This window comes from Lynx canadensis, chromosome C1 (assembly GCF_007474595.2).
Source record: "Lynx canadensis isolate LIC74 chromosome C1, mLynCan4.pri.v2, whole genome shotgun sequence".
Classification (NCBI taxonomy): Eukaryota; Metazoa; Chordata; class Mammalia; order Carnivora; family Felidae; genus Lynx; species Lynx canadensis.
In genome coordinates this window covers 92184377-92208279 of record NC_044310.1, presented here as the reverse complement: position 1 = coordinate 92208279, position 23903 = coordinate 92184377, and the positions used below count along the sequence as shown (strand labels likewise).

At 38.1% G+C, this 23903-nt stretch overlaps 1 protein-coding gene across 3 annotated transcripts in view; it reads right to left on the bottom strand.

The window, feature by feature from the left end:
• The window catches only part of FAM102B (family with sequence similarity 102 member B), a 95355-nt gene that overhangs the window by 50786 nt on the left and 20666 nt on the right, over positions 1-23903 (bottom strand). The window lies entirely within an intron of this gene.

Here is a 23903-nt window from a genome sequence, read left to right as displayed (position 1 = left end):
ACACATTGTGGTAGGTGCTCAGGAATCCCAGAGTCCTGTTCTCTTCATTTAATGTTTACTTATTTATTTAGAGAGAACAAACAGGGGAGGGGCAGAGAGAGAGGGAGGGAGAGAGAATCCCAAGCAGGATCCAGCTATCAACACAGAGCTTGAGGTGGGCTTGATTCCATGAACTGTAATCAGAGATCAAGAGCTAGACACTTAACTGACTGAGCCACCCAGACACCCTTGCCCCTCATTTAAAATTACTCTGGGGGCACCTGGGTGGCTCAGTCGGTTAAGCATCTGACTCTTGCTTTTGGCTCAGGTCATGATCTTGTGGCTTTGTGGGTTTGAGCCCCACACTGGGCTCTGCATTGGCAGCACAGAGCCTGCTTGAGATTTTTTCTCTTTCCCTCTCTCCCTGCCCCTCCTGCACTTGCACTGTTTGTCTCTCTCAAAGTAAACTTAAAAAAAAAAAAAAAAAACTCTTAAAAAAATAAAATTATTCTGTAGAGTGAGACAGTGGAAAATGAGGTACCCAGACTATATCCTCTCAAAAACAATGGAAACTAATATAATTGGTTTCATTTCTCCGAAGGAAACTAATTAATAAAGCTCCAGTAACCAAATCTGAAGAAATGGAGACCCACAGACTGCTTGACAAAGAATTCAAAATAATCATCTTAAAGCAGTTCAATGAGCTGCAAGACAACACTGACAGACAATGAAAACAAAATCAGGAAAGTAATACATGAACAAAAGGAGAAGTTCAATGAAGAGAAACTATAAAAAAGAAAAAGTCTGGAGCTGAAGCACATAAGGTCTGAACTGAAAAATTCAACAGTGAGCTTCAATAGTATATTTGATCAAGCAAAAGAAAGAATCAGTGAGATTGAAAACAGGTCCGTTGAAATTACCTATTTGGAGGAACAAAAAGAAAAGAACAAGAAAGTGAAGAGAACCTCTGAGACTTACAGGAAAGCATCAAAAGAACCAACATAAGCATTACGGGAGTTCTAGAAGGAGAAGAGAAAGACAAAGGGGCAGAAAACTTATTTAAAGAAATAATGAGGGCGCCTGGGTGGCTCAGTCGGTTGGGCATCCGACTTCAGCTCAGGTCATGCTCTCACAGTCTGTGAGTTCAAGCCCTGTGTCGGGCTCTGTGCTGACAGCTCAGAGCCTGGAGCCTGCTTTGGATTCTGTGTCTCCCTCTCTCTCTGCCCCTCCTCCACTCACACTCTGTCTCTCTCTCTCTCTCAAACATAAACATTAAAAAGAATTTTAAAAAATAAATAATGGCTGAAAATTCCCTAAATCTGGGTAAATAAATATCCAGATTCATGAAGCCTAAAAGACCTCAAATAGGTTGAACATGAAGAGTTCTACAGCAAGACACATGACAAATTATCAAAAGTTAAAGACAGAGAGAATTTTGGAGGCAAGAAAAAAGCAACTTGTTATATACAAGGGAACCCCCATAAAATTAAGGATTTCTCAGCAGAAACTTTGCAGGTCAGGAAAGAGTGAGATGATATAGTCAAAGGAGTGAAATACAAAACTGCCAACCAAGAATACTATACCTGGAAAAACTGTCCTTTAAAAATGAAAGAGAAATAAAGACCTTCTTATATAAAACTGAGTAAGTTTGTCACCATTAGACTTGCCTTACAACAAGTGCAAAACAGTTTTTCAAATTGAAATGAAATGACACTAAACAACAACAAGAAACTATATGGAAGTATAAATCTCACTGGTAAAGGTAAATATCAACAAATTCAGAATAATATAATATTGTAATAATGGTGCATAAGTCACTTTTAATACGAGTATAAAAATTAAATGATGAAAAATATTAACAATAACCACAACCACAAAAATTTGTTAATAGATACATACGGTAAAAAAAAGTAAATTCTGACATCAATAACAAAATCTGTTGGGGGGGACATAGAAGTGTCAAGTTTTGGTAGGCAATTGAACTTAAAGAACAGACTGTTATGAGAAGTTTTATGCAAGCCTCATGGTAACCACAAAGAAAAAAATCTACAGCAAATACAAAAAAGATAAAGAATCAAAGTATATCACTACCAAAAAATCAGCAAGTCATATAGGAAGACAGCAAGAGAGAAGAGAACCATAAAAACAGAAAACAATGAACAAAATGGCCATATTAAGTCTTTACTTATTAATAATTACTTTATTTTTTTTTTTTAATTTTTTTTTTTTCAACGTTTATTTATTTTTGGGACAGAGAGAGACAGAGCATGAACGGGGGAGGGGCAGAGAGAGAGGGAGACACAGAATCGGAAACAGGCTCCAGGCTCCGAGCCATCAGCCCAGAGCCTGACGCGGGGCTCGAACTCACGGACCGCGAGATCGTGACCTGGCTGAAGTCGGACGCTTAACCGACTGCGCCACCCAGGCGCCCCAATAATTACTTTAAATGTAAGTGAACTAAACTCCCCAAAAGGTACAGAATGGCTGCATAGGTAATACAAAAACAAAACCCCAAACAAGACCCAACTGTATGCTGGCTATAAGAGACTCACTTTAGATTTAAGTACACACATGGACTGAAAGTGAAAAGGTAGAGAAAGATATCCTATGCAAATGGTAGCCAAAAGACAGCAGAGGTGGCTATATTTATATCAGACAAAATAGACTTCAAGTCAAAAACAAAGACGAGGTCATTATTTAATGATAACAGAGTCAATTCAGCAGGAAGATATAACAATTATAAATGTAAATGCACCCAACATCAAAGCACCTCAATATATAAAGTAAATATTGACAGATCTGAAGGGAAAAATAGACAACAATATAACAATAGTAGGAGATTTCAATACTCCACTCTATACGGGGACCTATAATAAATAGATCATCCAGACAGAAAATCAGTAAGGAAACAGCAGAACTGAACAACACCATAGACCAAATGGACCTTAAAGACATATACAGAACTTTTTACCCATCAGCAGAAGAATATATTTTTTTTCCTCAAGTGTACATGGAACATTCTTTAGAGCGGATTACATGTTAGGTCACAAAATAAGTAACCAAATTTTAAGAAGATCTAAATCATTACAAATATCTTTTCCAGGGGCGCCTAGGTGGCTCAGTCAGTTAAGCATCCAACTTCAGCTCAGGACATGATCTTGCAGTCTGTGCGTTTGAGCCCCATATTGAGCTCTGTGCTGACAGCTCAGAGCCTGGAGCCTGCTTCAGATTCTGTGTCTCCCTCTCTCTCTGCCCCTCCCTCACTTGCACTCTGTCTCTCAAAAATAAATAACCATTAAAAAAAATCTTTTCCAACCCTAAGGAATGAAACTAGAAATCAGTAACAATAAGATGGGAAAATTCATTAATACATGAAAATTAAACAGACACTTTTCCAAAGAAAACATGCAGATGGCTAACACACACATGAAAAGATGCTCAACATCACTCATCATCAGAGAAATACAAATCAAAACCACAATGAGATACTACCTCACACCTGTCAGAATGGCTAAAATTAAAATTCAGGAGACAACAGATGTTGGCAAGGATGAGAAAGGGGAACGCTTTTGCACTGTTGGTGTGAATGCACACTTGCGCAGTCACTCTGGAAAATAGTATGGAGGTTCTTCAAAAGATTAAAAATAGAATTACCCTACTACCCAGCAATTGCAATACTAGGTATTTATTCAAAGGATGCAAAAATGCTGACTCAAAGGGACACATGCACCCCAATGTTTATAGCAGTGCTAGCAACAATAGCCAAATTATGGAAAGAGCCCAAATGTCCATTGACAGATGAATTGATAAAGATGTGGTATATATATACACAATGGAATACTACGTGGTGATCAAAAAGAATGAAATTTTGCCATGTATAACAACGTGTGTGAAACTAGAGTGTGTTATGCTAAGTAAAATAAGTCAGTCAGAGAAAGACAAATATATTATTTCACTCATATGTGGAATTTAACAAACAAAACAGATGAAGGACCCTTGGGTGGCTCAGTCAGTTAAGCGTCCAACTCTTGATTTCTGCTCAGGTCATGATCTCACAATCATGGAATCAAGCCCCACACTGGGTTCTGTGCTGGGTGTGGGGCTTGCTTAGGATTCTCTCTCTCTCTCTCTCTCTCTCTGCCCCTCCCCTAATCACACTCTCTCAAAATTAACAAACAAACAAAAACAAAACAAAACAGATGAACACATGGGGAAGGGAAGGAAAAATAAAAAGAGAGGGAGGCAAACCATAAAAGATTCTTAAAAATTTTTTTTTAATGTTTATTTACTTTTGAGACACACACACAACACATGAGCAGGGGAGAGGCAGAGAGAGAGAGGGAGACACAGAATGTGAGGCAGGTTCCAGGCTCTGAGTTGTTAGCACAGAGCCTGATGTGGGGCTTGAACTCATGAACCGTGAGATCATGACCTGAGATGAAGTCAGACACTTAACCAACTGAGCCACCCAGGCGCCCCAAACCATAAAATATTCTTAAATACAGAGAACAAACTGAGGGTTGCTGGAGAGAAGGTGGGTGGGGGAATGGGCTAAATGGGTGACGGGCATTAAGGAGGGCACTTGTTGGGATGAGCACTGGGTATTATATGTAAATGATGAATCACTGGGTTCTACTTGTGAAACCAATACTACACTATATGTTAACCAACTTGAATTTAAATAAACTAAAAGAAAAAAAAGGTGGGAAAATTAATTCATACATGAAAACTAAACAATGACCCTGAATCAAAGAGGAAATTGAAAGAGAATTTAAAAACAATCTCAAGACAAATGTAAACTAAAACACAACATACCATAACTTATGGATTGTAGCAATCCATGCAGTACTAATAGGGAGGTTTATAGCAATAAATACTTTAAGAAAGAAGAAAGATCTTAAACAACCTAACTTTACACCTCCAAACTAGAAAAAGAACAAGCTAAGCCCAAAGTTAGTAGAAAGGAGAAAATAATAAAGATAAATATAACATAAATCAAATAAAGAACAGAAAAAAAATCAACAAAAATAAGAGGTGACTTTTTGAAAAAAGTAAACAAAATCAAAGAACCCATAGCTAGACTAAGAAAAAAAAAAGTCAAATAAAATCAGAAACGAAAAAGGAGACATTACAACAGATATTTCAGAAATAAAAAGAAACAAGGGACTATAATGAACAGTTATATGCTAACAAGCTGGGTAACCTAGAAATCAATAAAGTCCTAAAAGCATACAATTTACTAAACCTGAATCAAGAAGAAACAGAAAACTTGAACAGACCAATAATAAATAAGGAGATTGAATCATGAATCAAAAACTTTTGAACACAACAACAAAAAGACCAGGACCAGACAGCTTCTTGGGTGAATTCTACCAAACTTTCAAAGGAGAATTAATACAATCCTTTTTAAACTCTTCCAAAAAAATAGAAGAGAGATCACTTTGAAATTCATTTTGAAGCCAGCATCACTCTGATACCAAAGCCAAAGACACCACAAAAAGAGAAAGCTAAAGGCCAATATCCCTGATGAATACAGATGCAAAAATTCCCAATAAAATACTAGCAAACTGAATTAACAACACATTACAAGGATCAATCTATGCAAATCACTATGATAAACAACAGTAAAAGAGTGAAAGATGAAAAACCACATGATCATCTGAGTAGATGCAGAGAAACCATCACAAAATTCAACATCCACTCATGATAAAGACTTTCAACAAAATTAGTAGAGTAGGAACTTACCTCAATAAAGACCATATAAAGGGACGCCTGGGAGGTTCAGTCATTTAAGTGTCTGACTTTGGCTCAGGTCATGATCTCATGATTCGAGGGTTTGAGCCCCAAGCTCAGAGCCTGGAGCCTGCTTCAGATCTGTGTCTTCCTCTCTCTCTGCCCTCCCCCACTCAGGCTCTGTCTCCCACTCTTTCTCTCTCTCAAAAATAAACATTAAGAAAAAAAAAAAGACCATATATGAAAAGCCCACAGCTAACATCGTAATCAATGAGGAAAAACTGAAAGCTCTTACTCTCAGATCTAGTAGGGTACAAGGATGCCCTCTCTCACCACTTCTATTCAATGTAGTACTGGAAATCCTAGCCAGAGCAACTAGTGAAGAAAAGAAATAAAAGGCATCCAAATCAGAAAGAAAGAAGTAACATCAGCTCTATTTGCAGATGACATGATCATGTATAGAGAATACCCTAAAGACTCAAGAAAAAAACTGTTAGAAGAAATAAACAGATTTAGTAAATTTGCAGGATACAAAATCTAAATAAGAAAAAAAAATCTGTGGTGTTTCTATACACAAACAGCAAACTACCTGAAAAGGAAATTAAGGAAATAATCCTATTCACAATAGCAACAAAAGAATAAAATATCCAGAAATAAATTTAACCAAAGTGGTAAAAGACTTGTACACTGAAAATTATAAAACACTGATGAAGAAAATTAATGAAGACACAAATAAATAGACATCCTGTGTTCCTAGATGAGAAGAATTAATATTGTTAAAAGGTCCATTCTACCCAAAGTGATTTACAGATTCAACGTATCCTATTCAAGAATCTCAATGGGATTCTTTACTGAAGTAGAAAAAAACAACCCTAAAATTCCTATGTAACCATAAAAGACCCCCAAATAGCCAAAGCAATCTTGAAGAACAAGGCTGGAGGTATCAAACTTCCTGATTTCAAAATGTATTATAAAGCCACAGCAATCAACAGTATGGTATTATGAAAATAAAACAAAACTAGAAATATAGACCAGTGGAACAAAATAGACATCCCAGGAATAAATCCACCCACTAACACTCAACTGATCTTTGACAAGGGTGTCAAGGAAACACAATGGAAAAAAGGCCAGTAATATTGGGAAAACTGGTTATTCAAATTAGAAGAATGAAATTGGAACGTTATCTCACACCGTATACAAAAATCAACTGAAAATGGATTCTTAGGTCTTTAACGTAAGACACGAAATAGTAAAACTATTAGAATAAAAAGCAGAGAAAAAGCCTTAGAACTTTTTTTTAATGTTTGTTTATTTTTGACAGAGACAGAGCGCACGCGCGCACACACACCCATGGGGGAGGGGAAGAAAGAGGGAGATACAGAATCTGAAGCAGGCTCCAGGCTCCAAGCTGTCAGCACAGAGCCAGATGCAGGGCTTGAACCCATGGAGCACGAGATCATGACCTGAGCCGAAGTCAGATGGCCAACTGAGCCACCTAAGCACCCCAAGCCTTTTTCCTTTTTTTTTTAATTCAAAACATTTTTAAAAATATTTATTTAAAAAAATTTTTTTAATGTTTATTTATTTTTGAGAGAGACAGAGACAGAGCACGAGTGGGGGAAGGGCAGAGAGAGAGACACACACACAGAATCCTAAGCAGGCTCCAAGCTGTCAGCACAGAGCTCGATGTGGGGCCCGAACTCACGAACTGTAAGATCATGACCTGAGCCAAAGTTGGCCGTTTAACCGACTGAGTCACCCAGGTGCCCCAAAAATATTTATTTATTTTTGAGAGAGAGAGAGAGAGAGAGAGAGAGAGAGCGCGCGCGCACAAGAGGGGTAGGGGCATAGAGAGAAGGAGACAGAATCTGAAGCAGGCTCCAGGCTCTGAGCTGTCAGCACAGAAACTGAGGCTGGGCTCGAACCCACGAACCATGAGATCATGACCTGAGCCAAAGTTGGATGCTCAAAACTGACTGAACCACCCAGGTGCCCCCCAAGCTTTTTTTTTTTTTTAATGTTTATTTACTTTTGAGAGAGAGAGAGGGGGAGAGCGAGTGGGGAAGGGGCAGAGAGAGAGGGAGACAGAAACTGAAGCAGGCTGGGAGCTGTCAGTGCACACAGCCCAACATGGGGCTTGAACCCATGAACTGTGCCATGCAGGCACCCCGAGAAAAAGCATTTTGACATTGGTCTGGGCAATGAGTTTTGGGGTATGACACCAAAAGCACAGGCAACAAAAGCAAAAATAGACAAGTGTGATTGCATCAAGCTAAAAAGTTTCTGCAGAGCAAAGGAAATATCAATAGAATGAAAAGGAAACTTATGGAATGGAGAAAATATTTTCCAACCATGTATCTGATAAGAGGTTAATATCTAAAATATACCAGAAACTCCAACTCAGTGGCAAAAATAAACATACACCCATACAACACAATTAATAAATGAGCAAAAGATGTGAATAGACATTTCTTTTTTTTTAATGTTTATTTATTTTTGAGAGAGAGAGAGACAGAGTATGAGCAGGGGAAGGGCGGAGAGAACGGGAGACATAGAATCTAAAGCAGTCTAGGAGCCTTAAGGTTTTTTTTTAATGTTTATTTATTTTTGACAGGGATTGGGGGGGGTGAGGGGGAGGGACAAAGAGAGAGGGAGACACAGAATCTGCAGCAGGCACCAGGCTCCAAGCTGTCAGCACAGAGCCTGATGCGGGGCTTGAACTCATGAACTGCGAGATCACGACCTGAGCCGAAGCCAGATGCTTATTAACCAACTCAGCCACCCAGGCGCCCCCTGAATAGACATTTCTTAAGTGAAGATATGATATATGAGAAGGTGCTTGTAATCACTAATCATCAGGGAAATGCAAATCAAAACCACAATTAGATATCACCTCATGTCTGTTAGAGTGGCTATTATCTAAAAGACAAAAAATAAGTGTTGGTGAGAATGTGGAGAAAAAAGACTCCTCCTACATGGTTGATGGGAATATAAGTTGGTATAGCAATTATGAAAAATGGTATGGAGTTTCCTTAAAAATTAAATATAGAATTACCATCAGATCCAGCAATCCCACTTCTGGGTATATATATCCAAAGGAAATGAAATTGGCATCTTGAGATATCTGTGCTTCCATGTTCATTGCAGCACTGTTCACAATAGCTTAGGCATGGAAACAACCTAAGTGTCTGTTGAGGTATGAATAAAGAAAATATCACACACACACACACACACACACACACACACCTACACACCCATGCACAAATATTCAGCTGTAAAAAAAGAAGTAAATGTAGTCACACAGGGGAGGGTAGAGGACATGCTGCTAAATGAAATAAGTCAGACATAGACAAATACTACCTGACCTCACTTATATATAGAATCTAAAATAGTGGAACTCATAGGAACTCAGAATAGGATGGTGGTATCCAGGAGTTGCAAAGTGGGGAAATGGGGACGATGTTGGTCAAAGCGTACAAAATTCAGTTAGGCAAGATGAATAAGTTCTGGAGATCTAATGTACAGCATGGTGACCACAGTTAACAATGCTGTATTGCATACTTCAAATTTGCTAAACGAGTACATCTTAAATGTTCTCACCAGAAAAAAACAGGCAATTATGTGAGGTGATGGATATGCTAATTAGCTTGTTTGTGGTGGTCATTTTATAATGTATACATAAATCAAAACATCAAGTTGTACCTCTTAAGCATATGTAATTAATTTGTCAATTACACTTCAATAAAGATAAAAATTAAAATTATGGATGAAATGCTTTTATATTTTTACACATATTGTACATATTTTTCATTACCCGTGTAGCCCTACCCAATGAAGCCACAAACAAGCTCAGATCCACAATTCACTTGCTGGGAATTAAGGCACTATCCAGACATGTGAATACTGTCTCCCAAGTAGTAGACTGATATATATGTTAGGACTCTGGAATAGGTTCTTATGTGAAAGTAAGAAAGTTTAGTGAGCTAAGAGATCAGGTTTGCATGAATAGGGCTATGAAAAGTGTGCCTGATCATTAATTAACTCATAATGTCACACAATAAAGAATCCTTATTGGAGGAGAAACCCAGAAAGCTGAAGACAGAAAATAAGAGCCCAGCCTAACTATACTCTTGACAATACACTGCCAACCACAGTAAACGCTCGATAAATATTGACTAAATGAGTAAATGTCATGAATCAGTCACAAATAAACACACAATTACTTCACAGTTATTCTTAAACCAACCCCTTTCCTGAATCTAGCACAACTACCCTAATTCAGTCCCTCAACAGCTCTTTCTTGAAATATGGCAACAGCCTCCTACACGGTCCTTACTCAAATCTACCTTCCTCATTGCTACCAGAGAGCTCCTTCTAAAACACAAATTTGATAATGTCATTCCTGTTTAAAATCCTTCACCGCTTTGCCGTATCTTAGAGGATCAGCTCCAATCTCCTTAACATGGCCATGAGGAGGTCCTTGCTTATCTTTAGTCTCTTGACCCTTTCTGTCTCCTACTACTTATTGTTCCCCATTTGCTTCACACTATTTCTCATTTGTATGCCTTGTTCATGTTTCCTTTCCTTTGTATGCCATCCACTCTCCCTTTCAACTCTGACATTTACCAGTTTAATTCTTACTCACGCAGTCATTACCTGCTCTAGGAATCCTTCCCCAACTCAGCCTTCAGGTGAAAGCTCAGTGTCATGTATGGCGTGGTTTGCCCTAGTTCCCTGTATACCTCAGGGAACCATTGGGTGTCCTAGAGGACTGCCACCCAGGGGAGGAGTGGGCAAGAACTGGCAGAGTTGGCTTTCTCCATCATTCCATTCAGTCCTCATCTCCCAGGACATGGTCCTTTCCTTTCCTTTTTTCTCTGCCTTGTTTCTGGCAGATGCTCCCATGATTATATATATTTCAAATGAACCAATATTTTAAATTAATTTTAAAAATTTGTAAGCTTAAAAAATAGCTGTCTTTGCCCCTTAATAGGAATTCAAGTAGAAATAGATATGACAACTTAATTAATCTTTTTTGATTTTATAACATCAGAGTAATAGCCCTGGAGTATTAAACAATTTCTCTAAATTAAAAAAAAATTGTGTGCCCAAGACAATTATTCAGAATTTTTTTGTGATAATCTTCAGTGTGTATACACAAATACGGATATACATGCACATACACACAGCTGCCAGAAAGCTGTCCAAACTATACAAACAAAAAATAAGTGGCAAAGCTAGTTCGTGACAGTTTGTTATACTAATGGGTTACCATGGAAACAAACTCAGACTACTTGGCAACTGAGACAAAAGTCACATTAGTAATGTTTTCCGTTATGTGAGTCATTAACTTCCTATGAGTTTTATATGGTTGCTTACCCACTTTCAAGAAACAAAGAAAGAGAATAGGATTTGTGTTGAAACTGTGGAGAGTCAAGTATTTCCAAGATAAATGATAAAGTTGCTGATTGTGAAATACACAAGGACTTAAAAGAAGATAAATGTTGCTATGGACATTGTTTATGCTTCAATAGTCAAAAAAAATCTAAAAATTCTTTTAAAAATTAACATAAAATAAAGTGAACATTATGGATCCTTGTGACTTTGTTACTGTACCAGCAAACTGCATTACTTAATATTCTAAGAATAACTTGCATATGTATACTCTACACTTATATTTAAAATTATGCCATGTCCTGATAATTCGAAGTATTTTTAACTTTTTAGAAGCAGTGATAAAAAAAAAAAAAACTGCTATGAGGAATGCAAGCTGTTTTTCCAGACAACGTTATTGCCGGGAGGTTAAGAGCTTGTATCCAGAGCCAGTCTGCTTGGGTTCAAATCCTGCCTCTGCTACTTGCCAGGTGTCACACTGGACATTAACCTCTCTGCATTTTCCTTAACCTCTCTGCATTTTCCATTTTCTCCTCCATGAAACAGGGGTGGTAACAATTCCCACACCTCAAAGGAATTTTTGGAAACTCAGTGAATGTGAATTATTACACACAGTGTTTGAACAATGCCTGGCTTATAGTGGATCTCAATAATAAATATTAGAAGTTGTTATTATTAAGGATTTAAGTAGTTCGTTCATCCATCCATTCATTCATTCATTCATTCATTCTGATGGTAGTGTTAGACAGTGAGGGAAATGATGATCCAGTTTGGACATTTTGAGGTTGAGGAGCCTGAGAGTCCCTCATTTGGAAATGTTCAGTAGGTGGGTAGATATAGAGACCTAGAACTCCAAAAAGAGGACACAGCTGAAAACACAAATGTTAAGTTGTCAGCATGTGAATGGTCATTGAAATCATGGGAATGGATAAGGTCATTGAAGGCGAGTGGGTAGAGTAGGAAAGGAAGAGAACGGAGGCTGGAACTCTAGGGAACACAGATACATAAGGTATAGGAGTAGAAGGGGGCAGGTAAAGGAAACCATAGGGTAAATGGAGAAGCAAAGGAAATCATGTCACTGAAACCAAGAGAAAGATTTTTAATAAGGAACTGCTCAAGAATATCCAATGTGGCAGACAGTTCAGGTAACAGTATAATGAAAAAGAAGCAACAATGAAGTCACTGATAACACTGGAGAGTGTGGTTTCAGTGCAAAGGTGAGGGTGAAAGGCAGGAAACTATAGGAAGTAGAGACCGTAGTAATAAAGTAGAGAAATGAGGGTGGGGGTAGAAAGAAGATTTCAGTTAACATGTAAGAGACTTAGGCAAACATGTTTTAGTACTGATAGGAAAGAACTGGTAAAGAGAAAAGGTCAGGGGCGCCTGGGTGGCGCAGTCGGTTAAGCGTCCGACTTCAGCCAGGTCACGATCTCGCGGTCCGTGAGTTCGAGCCCCGCGTCGGGCTCTGGGCTGATGGCTCAGAGCCTGGAGCCTGTTTCCGATTCTGTGTCTCCCTCTCTCTCTGCCCCTCCCCCGTTCATGCTCTGTCTCTCTCTGTCCCAAAAATAAATAAATTTAAAAAAAAAAAAAAAAAAAAAAAAAAAAAAAAAAAAAAAAAAAAAAAAAAAAAGAGAAAAGGTCAAAGATTTGAGGGTGTATGAATGAGAGCACCAGGGAGGAACCATCCCTGAAAATGTCACAGGGGATGGGAACCAGGCAATAACTGGAGGAACTGGCCCTTGATGAAAGAAGGGGCTCCTCTTTCATCATGAGGAGGGAAAAAGAAAAGAACAAGCTCTAATGCAGGCAGGTTTGTCAGCAGATCACTGTTCACTTCCCAGAACTGTTCTGATGAGAAATTTCATATAAACACGCACACTACTATTTGGCATATAGTAGGTCACCAGATAAATGTTTATTGAATACTTGTTTATTAATAATCTGCTGAATACATGAAAACAAATCTTTGTAGCCTCATACAAGAAAGACTGTGACTTAGCAGTGACTTAGCAGATATCCTAACGAGCAATGTCATTAAAAAAAAAAAAAAGTATGCAGGGCACCTTGGTGGCTCCGTTGGTTGAGTGTCTGACTTTGGCTCAGGTCACGATCTCATGGTTCATGAGTTTGAGCCCTGCATCGGGCTTGTTGCTGTCAGTGCAGAGCCCGCTTAGGATCCTCTGTTCTCTCCTTCTCTCTGCCCCTGCCCAGCTCATGCTCTCACTCTCAAAAATAAATAAACATGAAAAAAAAAGTATGCAGTGGGGCACCTGAGGGGCTCAGTCAGTTAAGTGTCTGACTTCCACTCAGGTCATGATCTCATGGTTCATGGGCTCGAGCCCCACTTTGGGCTCTGTGCTGACAGCCCAGAGCCTGGAGCTGCTTTGGATTCTGTGTCTCCCTCCCTCTCTGCCCCCCCCCCTCAAAAAATAAACATATAAAAATATTTTAAAAAGTGTGCAAAATTATGCCAATTTTATACTATAATAATTGGGTAGTTGTTTTTATGAGTAGAATACAAATTTTATGTTCACTTAAAGAGACATATTTTTTAAGTTCCCTCATATCTAGTTACAGATTCTTTCTACATACTTTTGATCACATTTAACAATCAGAGTAATATAAAAAAGGAGGACCAGCACCCAGTTCACCTGCCAGTGAACATATAGTTTTTCTATTCACAACTTTTCAGCTTAACAGCCAAAGAAAAGTAGGATAATGGAAAGAGCAAAGGACAGAGAACAAACATGTTTTCTTTTCTTTTTTTTTTTTTTTAACAAAGATGTTTTCTATTATAAACTAGGTAAGTGACTAGTCATTTAACCTGATGGGGCCTCAACTTCTTCATTTAGAAACAAGTGTTAAACTAGAAGCTAAAATTTCATGATTCCATGTATCAAAATAAATATTTTTGACAAGAATATTTTATCATCCAAGAAAATTAATAATATATTTTGCTGTAAATATAGACATTCTACATAGCATTGCTTCCCTACTTTCTAGAAAGGACAGTACAGATGAAAACACAATAAAAAATGAAATAAGAGAAAAAACCCATGCCAATCTAAGGAAAGACTTTATACTACAAATTTAAGAATACACAGGATAATCTAGGAAAATTTAATGAAAACTACACAAAACTTCCCAATTTTAATAAGGTAAAATCCTTCATGAATATATGTACTTAAATCAGGTTATGTGAGGGGTGCCTGGGTGGCTCAGTCGGTTAAGTGTCCAACTTTTGGTTTCAACTCAGGTCATGATCTCGTGGTTTCTTGAGTTCAAGCCCGGCATCAGGCTCTGTGCTGACAGCTCAGAGCCTGCTTGGGATTCTCTCCCTCCCCCTCTCTCTGACCCTCCCCCACTCATGCTGTCTCTTTCTCTTTCTCAAAATAACTAAATAAACTTAAAAAATTTTTACATATCAGGTATGTGCATAGGAATGAAAGTATGTTCTCCACAACTCTTAAAAGCAAAGGGACAAGGGATTGATTTCTCAGAACTCATAAGCAGATGTGAATTGTGGAATCTATACCTAGCCCAAACTATGCATTGTGTACGAAGGAAGAAGAAGGATACTCTGTCAGACATGCAAGGATTAAAAAACCCCAAAACAATAACAACAAAGCAAAGCAAAAAAGCTATCACCCAGGTACCCTTTCTAAATACGACACTTGAAGAGTTGTGTAAGAATAAGAAAAATGAATTAAAAGTTAGATTATAAGAATCAAAAAAAGGCAAGAAACCAAGTCAGTAAGTTACCTGTTCTTTCAAAAGTACTTTACTTTTGAACAAAAGGACTTTTTTGTTCTTTCTGAGTAGTCTAAAAAACATGTTTAACAGCTGTAAACAGCTTCTTCCATCACGTAGTCAATTAGCCAGTTTCTAGATCAAGAAATGTATGGCTCCATTTTGTCTATAAACACCAAATTCTTCAACTACATATTCATCCTTCCATGGCTGCCCTTAAACTCTCAAATTTGATCCCCTATGGTTTACCTTCACTGACTCTTCACTAAACTCAATATCCGTTATTCTCTAGGCGGGCTCCTTGTCTCTGCCTTCATGCTGCTCTTTCCCTTGGGGTGCCTCCCCAATGCACGCTGTTCTTTGCCTACCATCCAACCTCAGGCACACAGTCTAATGGAAAGGGAGCAAAGTTCAGACTCAGAAGATCTGGGCTCAAGGCTAATTTGAACATTGAAAGATGTGGAACAATTTACTTTCCTCTATATCCCAAGTTTCCCCCTTTTATGAAATGTTTTGTAATTAGCTACAAATTGGTAAATCTATAGGCTAAAGGTAAAATCTATAGGCTATAAGTAAATCTATATTTAGGCTACAATTACCTAAATCTATAAAATGGTATAAAAACTTACTTCACAGGGTAGTTTGAAAAATTATACACACACACACACACACACACACACACACCACTGTGTAAATAACAAAATGTTATGAATCCAGAATTCACTCAAAAGCTTTTTCTTTTTCTTTGAGAGAGAGAGAGAGAGAGCACATGCAATGGAGGAGAGGGGCAGAAGGAGAGAGAATCCCAAGCAGGCTCCACGCTCAGCACGGAGCCCAGTGCAGAGCTTGATCCCACAGCCCTGGGATGACCTGAGGCAAAAATCAAGAGTCGGACGCTCAGGCGCCCCAAAAGCTTTTTCTATAATACACTTCCCGAGTCCCTGAGTAAAATTATTCTCTTGTTTTGATAAATTCCTGGGACAGTTTATTTTTAAAATTTATTTCATTTTATTTTTAAAATATTTTTGAGAGAGAGAGAGACAGAGAGAACATGTTGGCATGCATACAAATGGGGGAGGGGCAGAGAAAAGGAGAGAGAGAATCCCAAGCAGGCTTTATGCTGCCAGCACAGAGCTGGACATGGGGCTCGAACTCACAAACTGTAGGATCATGACCTGAGCCAAAATCAAGAGTCAGACACTTAACCAACTGAGCCACCAACACGCCCATCCTGGGACATTGTACAAGTGTGTCTGGAGCTACCTTACAAATGAAAGATACTGAGAACAAGGAAAATGGGACTTCAGTGAAGTTTTGCTGCATGTTATGAGAGTACTCCCCCTTTGGTATTTTCACAAGCACAATTATTGAAAGGGAACTCTATAGTATGAGAGGAGGTTTTCTGATACAGTGATATTAAGTAGTGAATTCAAAAGAACATGCACAGGCCATGAGGACTGATTTGGAGATACAGATAAGAAAAAGAAGAATGCAGAATGCTTACATTCTTGAGATCGGGAGTGAAATGAGCCAGTGACACAGTTGGAATGTGACAAAATAGCAGGAAAACTATAAAGGCTCTACTCTGGCTGTCTTGGTAATTCTTAAAATAATGATAATGATACAACAGTGAGGAAAAACTCATGCAAAATAAGTAAATTAAAATCAAAGTCACAGCAGGACAGTCTAGTGAGTGGGTTTTGTTTTTGTTTTTATTGGAGTGCTACTTTGAAGGGAGGTCTGGGTACTAGACAGAAGAGGGAAGAGATCTGGGCAGTGCTGAAAAGATAAGGTTACAGGGGTTGTGCAGAAAAGGCCTATCCTGGGTATGTGGGTTGGGATATTTCTCTTTTTTTTTTTTTAATTTTTTAAATGTTTATTTATTTTTTAGAGAGAGAAAGAGTGTGAGCAGGGGAGGGGCGCAGAGAGAGGGAAACATACAATCCGAAGCAAGCTTCGGGCCCAGAGTGCCCAATGTGGGGCTGGAATTCACGAATTGTGAGATCATGACCTCAGCTGAAGTTGTATGCTTAACCGACTCAACCACCCAGGCGCCCCAAGGGTTGGGATATTTCTTAAGTGGCAGAGACCCACTGTGGTATCTCCTGCTGACTGTGAGAACAGTCAGTGTAAGCTTTGTGCTTAGGCATCACACTGCATTGCCTGACACATCTGATACCATTCCTCACATAGAAGGAAACTCCAGGGGGAGCAGAGCAGGTGAGTTAAGAAAACTGCAATGAATACTTAAAATAGCTTCTCAACTTTTTTTTTTTTTGTAGTTGGTTTTATATAGATGACCTTAGTAAAAATAACTGTCAGATTCATTTTGGCTTACTATCACAGGTGGCACTAACGTACAGTCTCTCAAATGAGGAAACGGCAAGTGTTGATATGGCAGCTACTACTGAATTCCTGGTAGCTTCAGGAAGGCTTATACTTTATTAGTATAATGAAAGAGTTTGCAGTTCTCAGTTGTATATAATTACAAATGTTTATCATCTGTATTACTAATTTAATGATTGAATTAACTTTTCCATGAATAGAAATGCATTAATAGATATTATAAAGGTAATTTATGGCTGCTTATAAAATGTTCTTTATTAACTTAGACTACAAGCAAAAGTTTGGAACCAATTATTTTCTTTTGCAGGAACTATAAACAATCTTTCGAACTATGTTCCTGGGGTTGTTATTTCTGTAACTGTCTCTGCCTCGGAAACAGAGAAAATAGTGATGTCTACAGAACACTCTAAGGAAGATATTCATTTGAGCTTTCTGAAGTCATTCCTTAAAGAAATGACCAAAATGTGGAGACCTTCAAGATGGCACACAGAGGTGATACTTAAACAAAACAAAACAAAACAAAAAGCTTTACGGGACCCTGAAATGGCCTCAAAATGTTAACAACTTAATGTTTAGACACCAGCACTAGAGAATTCTCACGAATTGCTATTGAAATGTGGTTGCAGTCTGTGAACAAGGAAATAAATAAAATTTTAACTAGAGAGAAAATGTCACCAAATGAGTTTATTCCAATGCTATGCTAATGATGACTCACTAAAATGAAATGAAGCAAACATGTAACGTCCAAAATCAATACTCTGGGTACTTCCTCATTTCATTAAGATAAAATAAGACTTGGGTGTAAGCTAGTATCTAAGTCACAATGTTTGAAAATAGCATTTGACTAGGAAAAGCCTGAGAATTTCTTCTGAAACCAATGTCAGGGCAGGAAATTCTTTTTTCTTTGAGATTACGGAAAGGTGTTCAATCATGGGTTTGTTTAAAATATCTGTATGCCTATTTCCTCTTACATTGTTTCTTCAGGTCTCTATCCTAAACATAAATACGTAAAACTGTTGTTTTTTTTCCTGTGTTTCCCCCCTTTACCAAATTCCACTTTTCTCCTTCTCTTCATTAACAAACTTCCCCAAAGAACAATTACACTCAATGCTTCTGCTGCTTTACCACCTGTTCACTCCTTAACCCCTTGAAACCTGGTTTCTGCTCCTATGATTCTAATGAAACTACTCTCTGAAGTTCACCAGTGGACAACAACATGCAAAAGAATGAAACTAGACCACTATCTAACACCATACACAAAAATTAACTCAAATTGGATTAAAGACTTGAACATAAGACCTGAAAACATAAACCTCTCAGAAGAAAACATAAGTGGTAAGCTCCTTGACATAGGTTTTGACAACGATTTTTGGGGCTTGACACCAAAAGCAAAAACAACAAAAGCAAAAATAAGCAAGTGGGACTACATCAAACCAAGAAACTTCTGCACAGCAAAGGAAACCATCAACCTACTGAAAAGGAGAAATATTTGCAACTTATATATCTAATAAGGGGTCGATATCCAAAATATATAAAGAACCCATACAACTCAATAGCAAAAAAATCTGATTAAAAAAAATGAGCAGAGGAAATGAGTAGAGATTTTTCCAAAGACGACATACAGATTGCTAACAGGTATAGGAAAACGTATTCAACATCAGTAATCATCAGGACAATGCAAATCAAAGCCACAATATCACTTCACATCTGTAAGAAAGGATAGAATCAAAAAGACAAGAAATAACAAGTACTGGTAAGGATGTGGAAAAAAGGGGGAACCCTCATACACTGTTGGGAATATAAATTGGTGCAGCCACTATGGAAAACAGTATGGAGGACCCTCAAAAAATTAAAAATAAAACTACCATACGATCTAGCAATTTCATTGTTGGGTATTTATCAAAAACACAACAAAACACAACAAAATAAAACCAAATGAAAACACTAACTTCACTATTAATGTACTGCTCCTTAAAATGGTTTTTAATTATAAACACAATTCAAAAAGTTATTAGAATCAAAATGTCTGACATTCTACTATCCCATTTACCCCTACTGGATAAATCCTACTAATCTTTCAAAGTGTAGCTCACATACCACCTTTTCTAAGGAGTCTTTCCTATTTTCTCAGTCAGGATTAACAGCTCTGTTCCCCCTCTGGACTGCGAATTTGTACATATACTGTAGACTTGGTCACTCTGCCCTATATTGCATTCAACAATATATGTGTCAGTATCTCTCATGAAACTGCAGGTTTCTTGATGATGAAAATTGTTTTATACCTATGTTTACAGTAATTATTACTATATTATGCTATTATATATTATATTAATATATATTATTTTAATATATTTATAATATTGTTATTATGAAGGATATACCATTTGAGATAATGAAAAAGACTCATGCAAAAGACAAAAATAAATGTCATATACAGTAATTTCACATAACAAATTTATTAAGGTAATACATTTAATAAAAGATAAACCTGAAATAATATTATCAATAAATGCTATTTGTTGGTGAATGACAAATATCTTAAGACTTATGGCACAAGCAAAAATAGCTTATATACCCCGCTTTGTGCTCACTCTCTCTCTCTCAAATAAATAAACATTAAAAAAAAATCAGTGACTGATACTGTTAAAAAAAATAGCTCACATAAGCACAAATACAAGTAGGAAAAAGAGGGACCTGCCTAAAATTGTTATACAAAAATTAATTACTACATAAACTGATACATCTTAGTATTATTAAATCATATTGTTTGTAGAATGACTGAATGGACTCATCAATGCTATTTCAGAAAATTCATGGCAAAATATTCCTTTTTTATGAAGTTTTAAAAGGAGAAAACTTTCTTCTTGATACTAATCAACTTTACTTAAATATACTAATATGTAAACAATTGGCTTGACCTAATAAAAATTGGGGGAGGGGGACTGAAATACTTATTTAGAAACTGTGGTAAAATACACATAGCAGAAAACTTACTATCTTAACCATTTTTAACTGTACAGTTCAGGAGTCTTAGATACATTCATATTGTACCAAATCTTTAAGAAGTCTTTCCATCTTGTAAAAGTGAAACTTTGTACCCATTAAATAACTTCCCATTCCTCTTTCTCCCCAGGTCCTGGCAACAACCATTCTCCTTCCTGTCTCTATGAATTTGACTACCCTAGGTAACTCACATAAGTGGAATTTACACACACACACACACACACACACACGCACAGTGAATGGTAGGTGAACATATTATTTGTGGTAATTCAGACTATAGAATACAGCTATCAAGCTGTGAAGACATGGAAGAAACTTAAATGCGTTATTACTGAGTGAAAGAAGCCAATCTGAATAAGGTTAACTACTGTATAAATCCAACTATATGACATTCTGGAAAAGGCAATCTATGGAGCCTGGGATTAGGGAAAAGAAGGGATAAATAGGTAATACAGAAGATTCTTAGGGCACTGAAACTATTCTCTATGATACTATGAAGATGGATATGTGTCAGAACACATCTGTCACAAAAAGCCCATGGGATATAGAACACCAAGAGTGAACCTGAATGACAACCATGGACTTTGGGTGATAATGATGTGTGAATGTAGGTTCATCAGTTGTAACAAATGTACCCTCTGGTGGGTGATGCTGATAGTCCAGGAAGCTGTGCATGTGTGGGGCAAGGGGTACATGGGAACTCTCAATTTTTCCCGGAACATAATAATGCTCTAAAAGTTAAGTCTGTAAACAAACAAACCAAAAACAAAGAAGGTGAGCAGAAGTGACCTCAGAAGAATCAGAAGTGGGAGGTTAAAGTGAAGAATAAAATTCATGAAAGCCAAGATAGTCAAGTTTCAAGAAAGAGGTAAATTTACCAGATAATTTTGAATAGAGCACAAACGAAGGAATAAGAAAATATTGACTAGATGTGGTAGAGATGGCTGATGATGTCAGTAAGGACAGTCTCCACTGAGTGGTGGGGTGGAAATCAGAGTATAGGGTTGAGCAGGGAGGAGGAACACTTAAGAGGCAGCAAATGTGGATTATTGTTTCATGAAGTTTGGATCAGAATTGTGCAGAGGGAGAGGGAAGTTAGATGCAGGTGGCGTCAAAGATACTCAAAAAAAATGAGCACTGAATAGAAGGAAGAACATTTATCCTCTGAAACAGGGTGACAAGGTTAGTAGGGTGAAGATCACGTCTGTAGGTAGGGGACTGAGAGACACAATCAAGAAGGCCTCCTAGGAAGTGGAAGGAAAGATGCATGTGACCTTGTTTTTGTACTCCAAGAAGTGAAGTAGTAGAGACAGCTGGAGCAAATGTCTTGTATTACCTGGGCCTTAGAACGCTAAATTATTTCATGTCCATATTGGAAGTCTTCAGGCCATTCATTTCTCTATATACCTCTCGTCCCTGTAATTCACAGGAAAAGACTATGACGCAGATCCTAGTCGCCCAGCCTGCCTGAATCCCCAGCTGGCTCTTTCCCACTGTTCTATCCCTCCTCGCTCTGATTCATTCTCCTGTTGCTGCTCTCCTTCTCAACTCGTTTGACCATGTTGCCTGAAACCCTGGTTCCGGAGGGGTAAGTAAACTGATACAGCCTGAACCTCTTCATATAAGAACACTCTGCTCACTGCCTAACTGAAACCAACTATCTCAGGGGGACACTACTTGTACTGAAGCCCTGTGGAATAGGTGATGTTTATTCTCCACCCCCATCTTCCACAGAAGGCGGCACTAGAATTTCCCTAACTCCTCAATGTCATTTGTAGGCTGTAGTTCTACTTCCAAGTTTGAGGCACACAATGTCAGGCTATAGTATCAGCCTACACTCTTCTTCTCCTAGTTAATGTCACACTGAAGCATGTCTTTTTTGATCTTTCCCTCTTCACCCCCACACCTGCAATCATTGTCACTGTTTAACACCATGCACATGACCTAACACCCTAGACCCAGAGTTCTTTGCCCTATGCCTATCCTTACATCACTTTAGTAACACCTGCACCCTGGACCTTGCCAACCCTCCTGACTGCTCTAGAAGGAAGGAACCTCAAGCTTCCATACCCCACTCTCTGAGCACATCTCTTATTCCACCAAATCTGTCACAGCCTCATTCCTTCCATACATACAATCATCCAGGCCTGCATCTTCTAACCATTTTATGTTTTCCTGATTTATCTTTCTGGCCTGGTTTCTCTCCTTATGAAGTGCAGATCCCATGAGTGACTGCTTAAATTCCTTTCTCACCAACACTCTTAATTCCCTTGCCTCCTTGGTCTTTCCACATACCTAACAAACATTTAAACCTGAATCAAACCTTCTAACCATTTCTTCCTATCTCACTATCTCAAACCTATGAGCACTGCTGAAGAAAAAATGCATTAACATGTACATTGACATCACTAAAATTCATGTTTTAAATTCCACTTGGGCCTTTTGGATTTGTCTTTGGTCAGCTTCCTCTCCCATCACTTACAAAAGCTTTTCTGATCTTTTATGTTATCCTCATGTTCCTTATTCATCCTTTCTCAGTTGCTACTGAGAAAGCTAAGGTCGTCAGATGCGAATTCTCTTAAATGCCAGCCTTAAGCCAACCTACTAACTTGGCATAAATCACACACTCCTCTGCTTTTGGCTCCATAGACCCTACAGTATCAAAGTTAAATCCAAAATCCTTATAGAGACCACACTCTCTCCCTTTCTTTATGTGTCAGCAGTAATACACAATTATAGTAGTGCCCCCATGACTGGGGCGGGGGGTATGTTCCAAGACTCCCAGTGGATGCCTAAAACCATGGATGGTACTGAACTCTATGTGAACGTTTTTTCCTATCTATACATACGTACCTGTGATAAAGTTTAATTTATAAATTAAGCACTGTAAGATTACAGATTAGCAACAATAAGTAACGATAAAACAGAACAGCTACAATATACAGTAACAAAAGTTACGTGAATGTGGTTTCTCCCTCAAAATATCTTACTGTACTGTACTTACCCTTCCTCTTATGAGGATATGAGATGATAAAAGGTCTGTGATGAGTGAGGTGAATAATGTAGGCACTGTGACACAGCCTTAGGCTACTGCTGACCTTCTGACCATTCATTAGGAGGATCATCTGCTTCCTGACCACAGTTGACCTCTGGTAACTGAAGCCTCAGAAACCGAAACCACAAATAAGGGAGGGGAATACCACACACAGGTATCCCTCACTTTCTGAAGTTTGTGTCACGCCACTTCACGTTTAGGAAAGACCTACATTAGCGCCCGGTTTTGCTAACTGAAAGAAATCTGAAGAGGATTTCTGCTTTTATGAGAAAAGTTGTTACCACACGAAAGGAGATCTTTCCTAAATGTGAAGTGGTGTAACGTGAACGTTTGGAAAGGGGCGGGGGTTACTCTCTCCTTCAAAGAGTTCACAATCTTTTGGATAGTGTGATAAACCCGTCTTCACAGTGTTCCCTGCACATACCATGCTGCTGTTCCTTGCCATTGTGTATATACACTGCTCCTTCAGCTAGACTTTTTTCAAAATCTTGCTAAGGAATTCTCTTCCATGACACTTTCCCTGCTCTACTCTCCTCCCCCAAACAGTTAAACACTTCTTTCTACTTTTTCCTTTATTTATTATTACTACTGTAAATTTTATACTGTGTGGAAATTTTTCATAAAGGCAATTAAAAGAACAAGT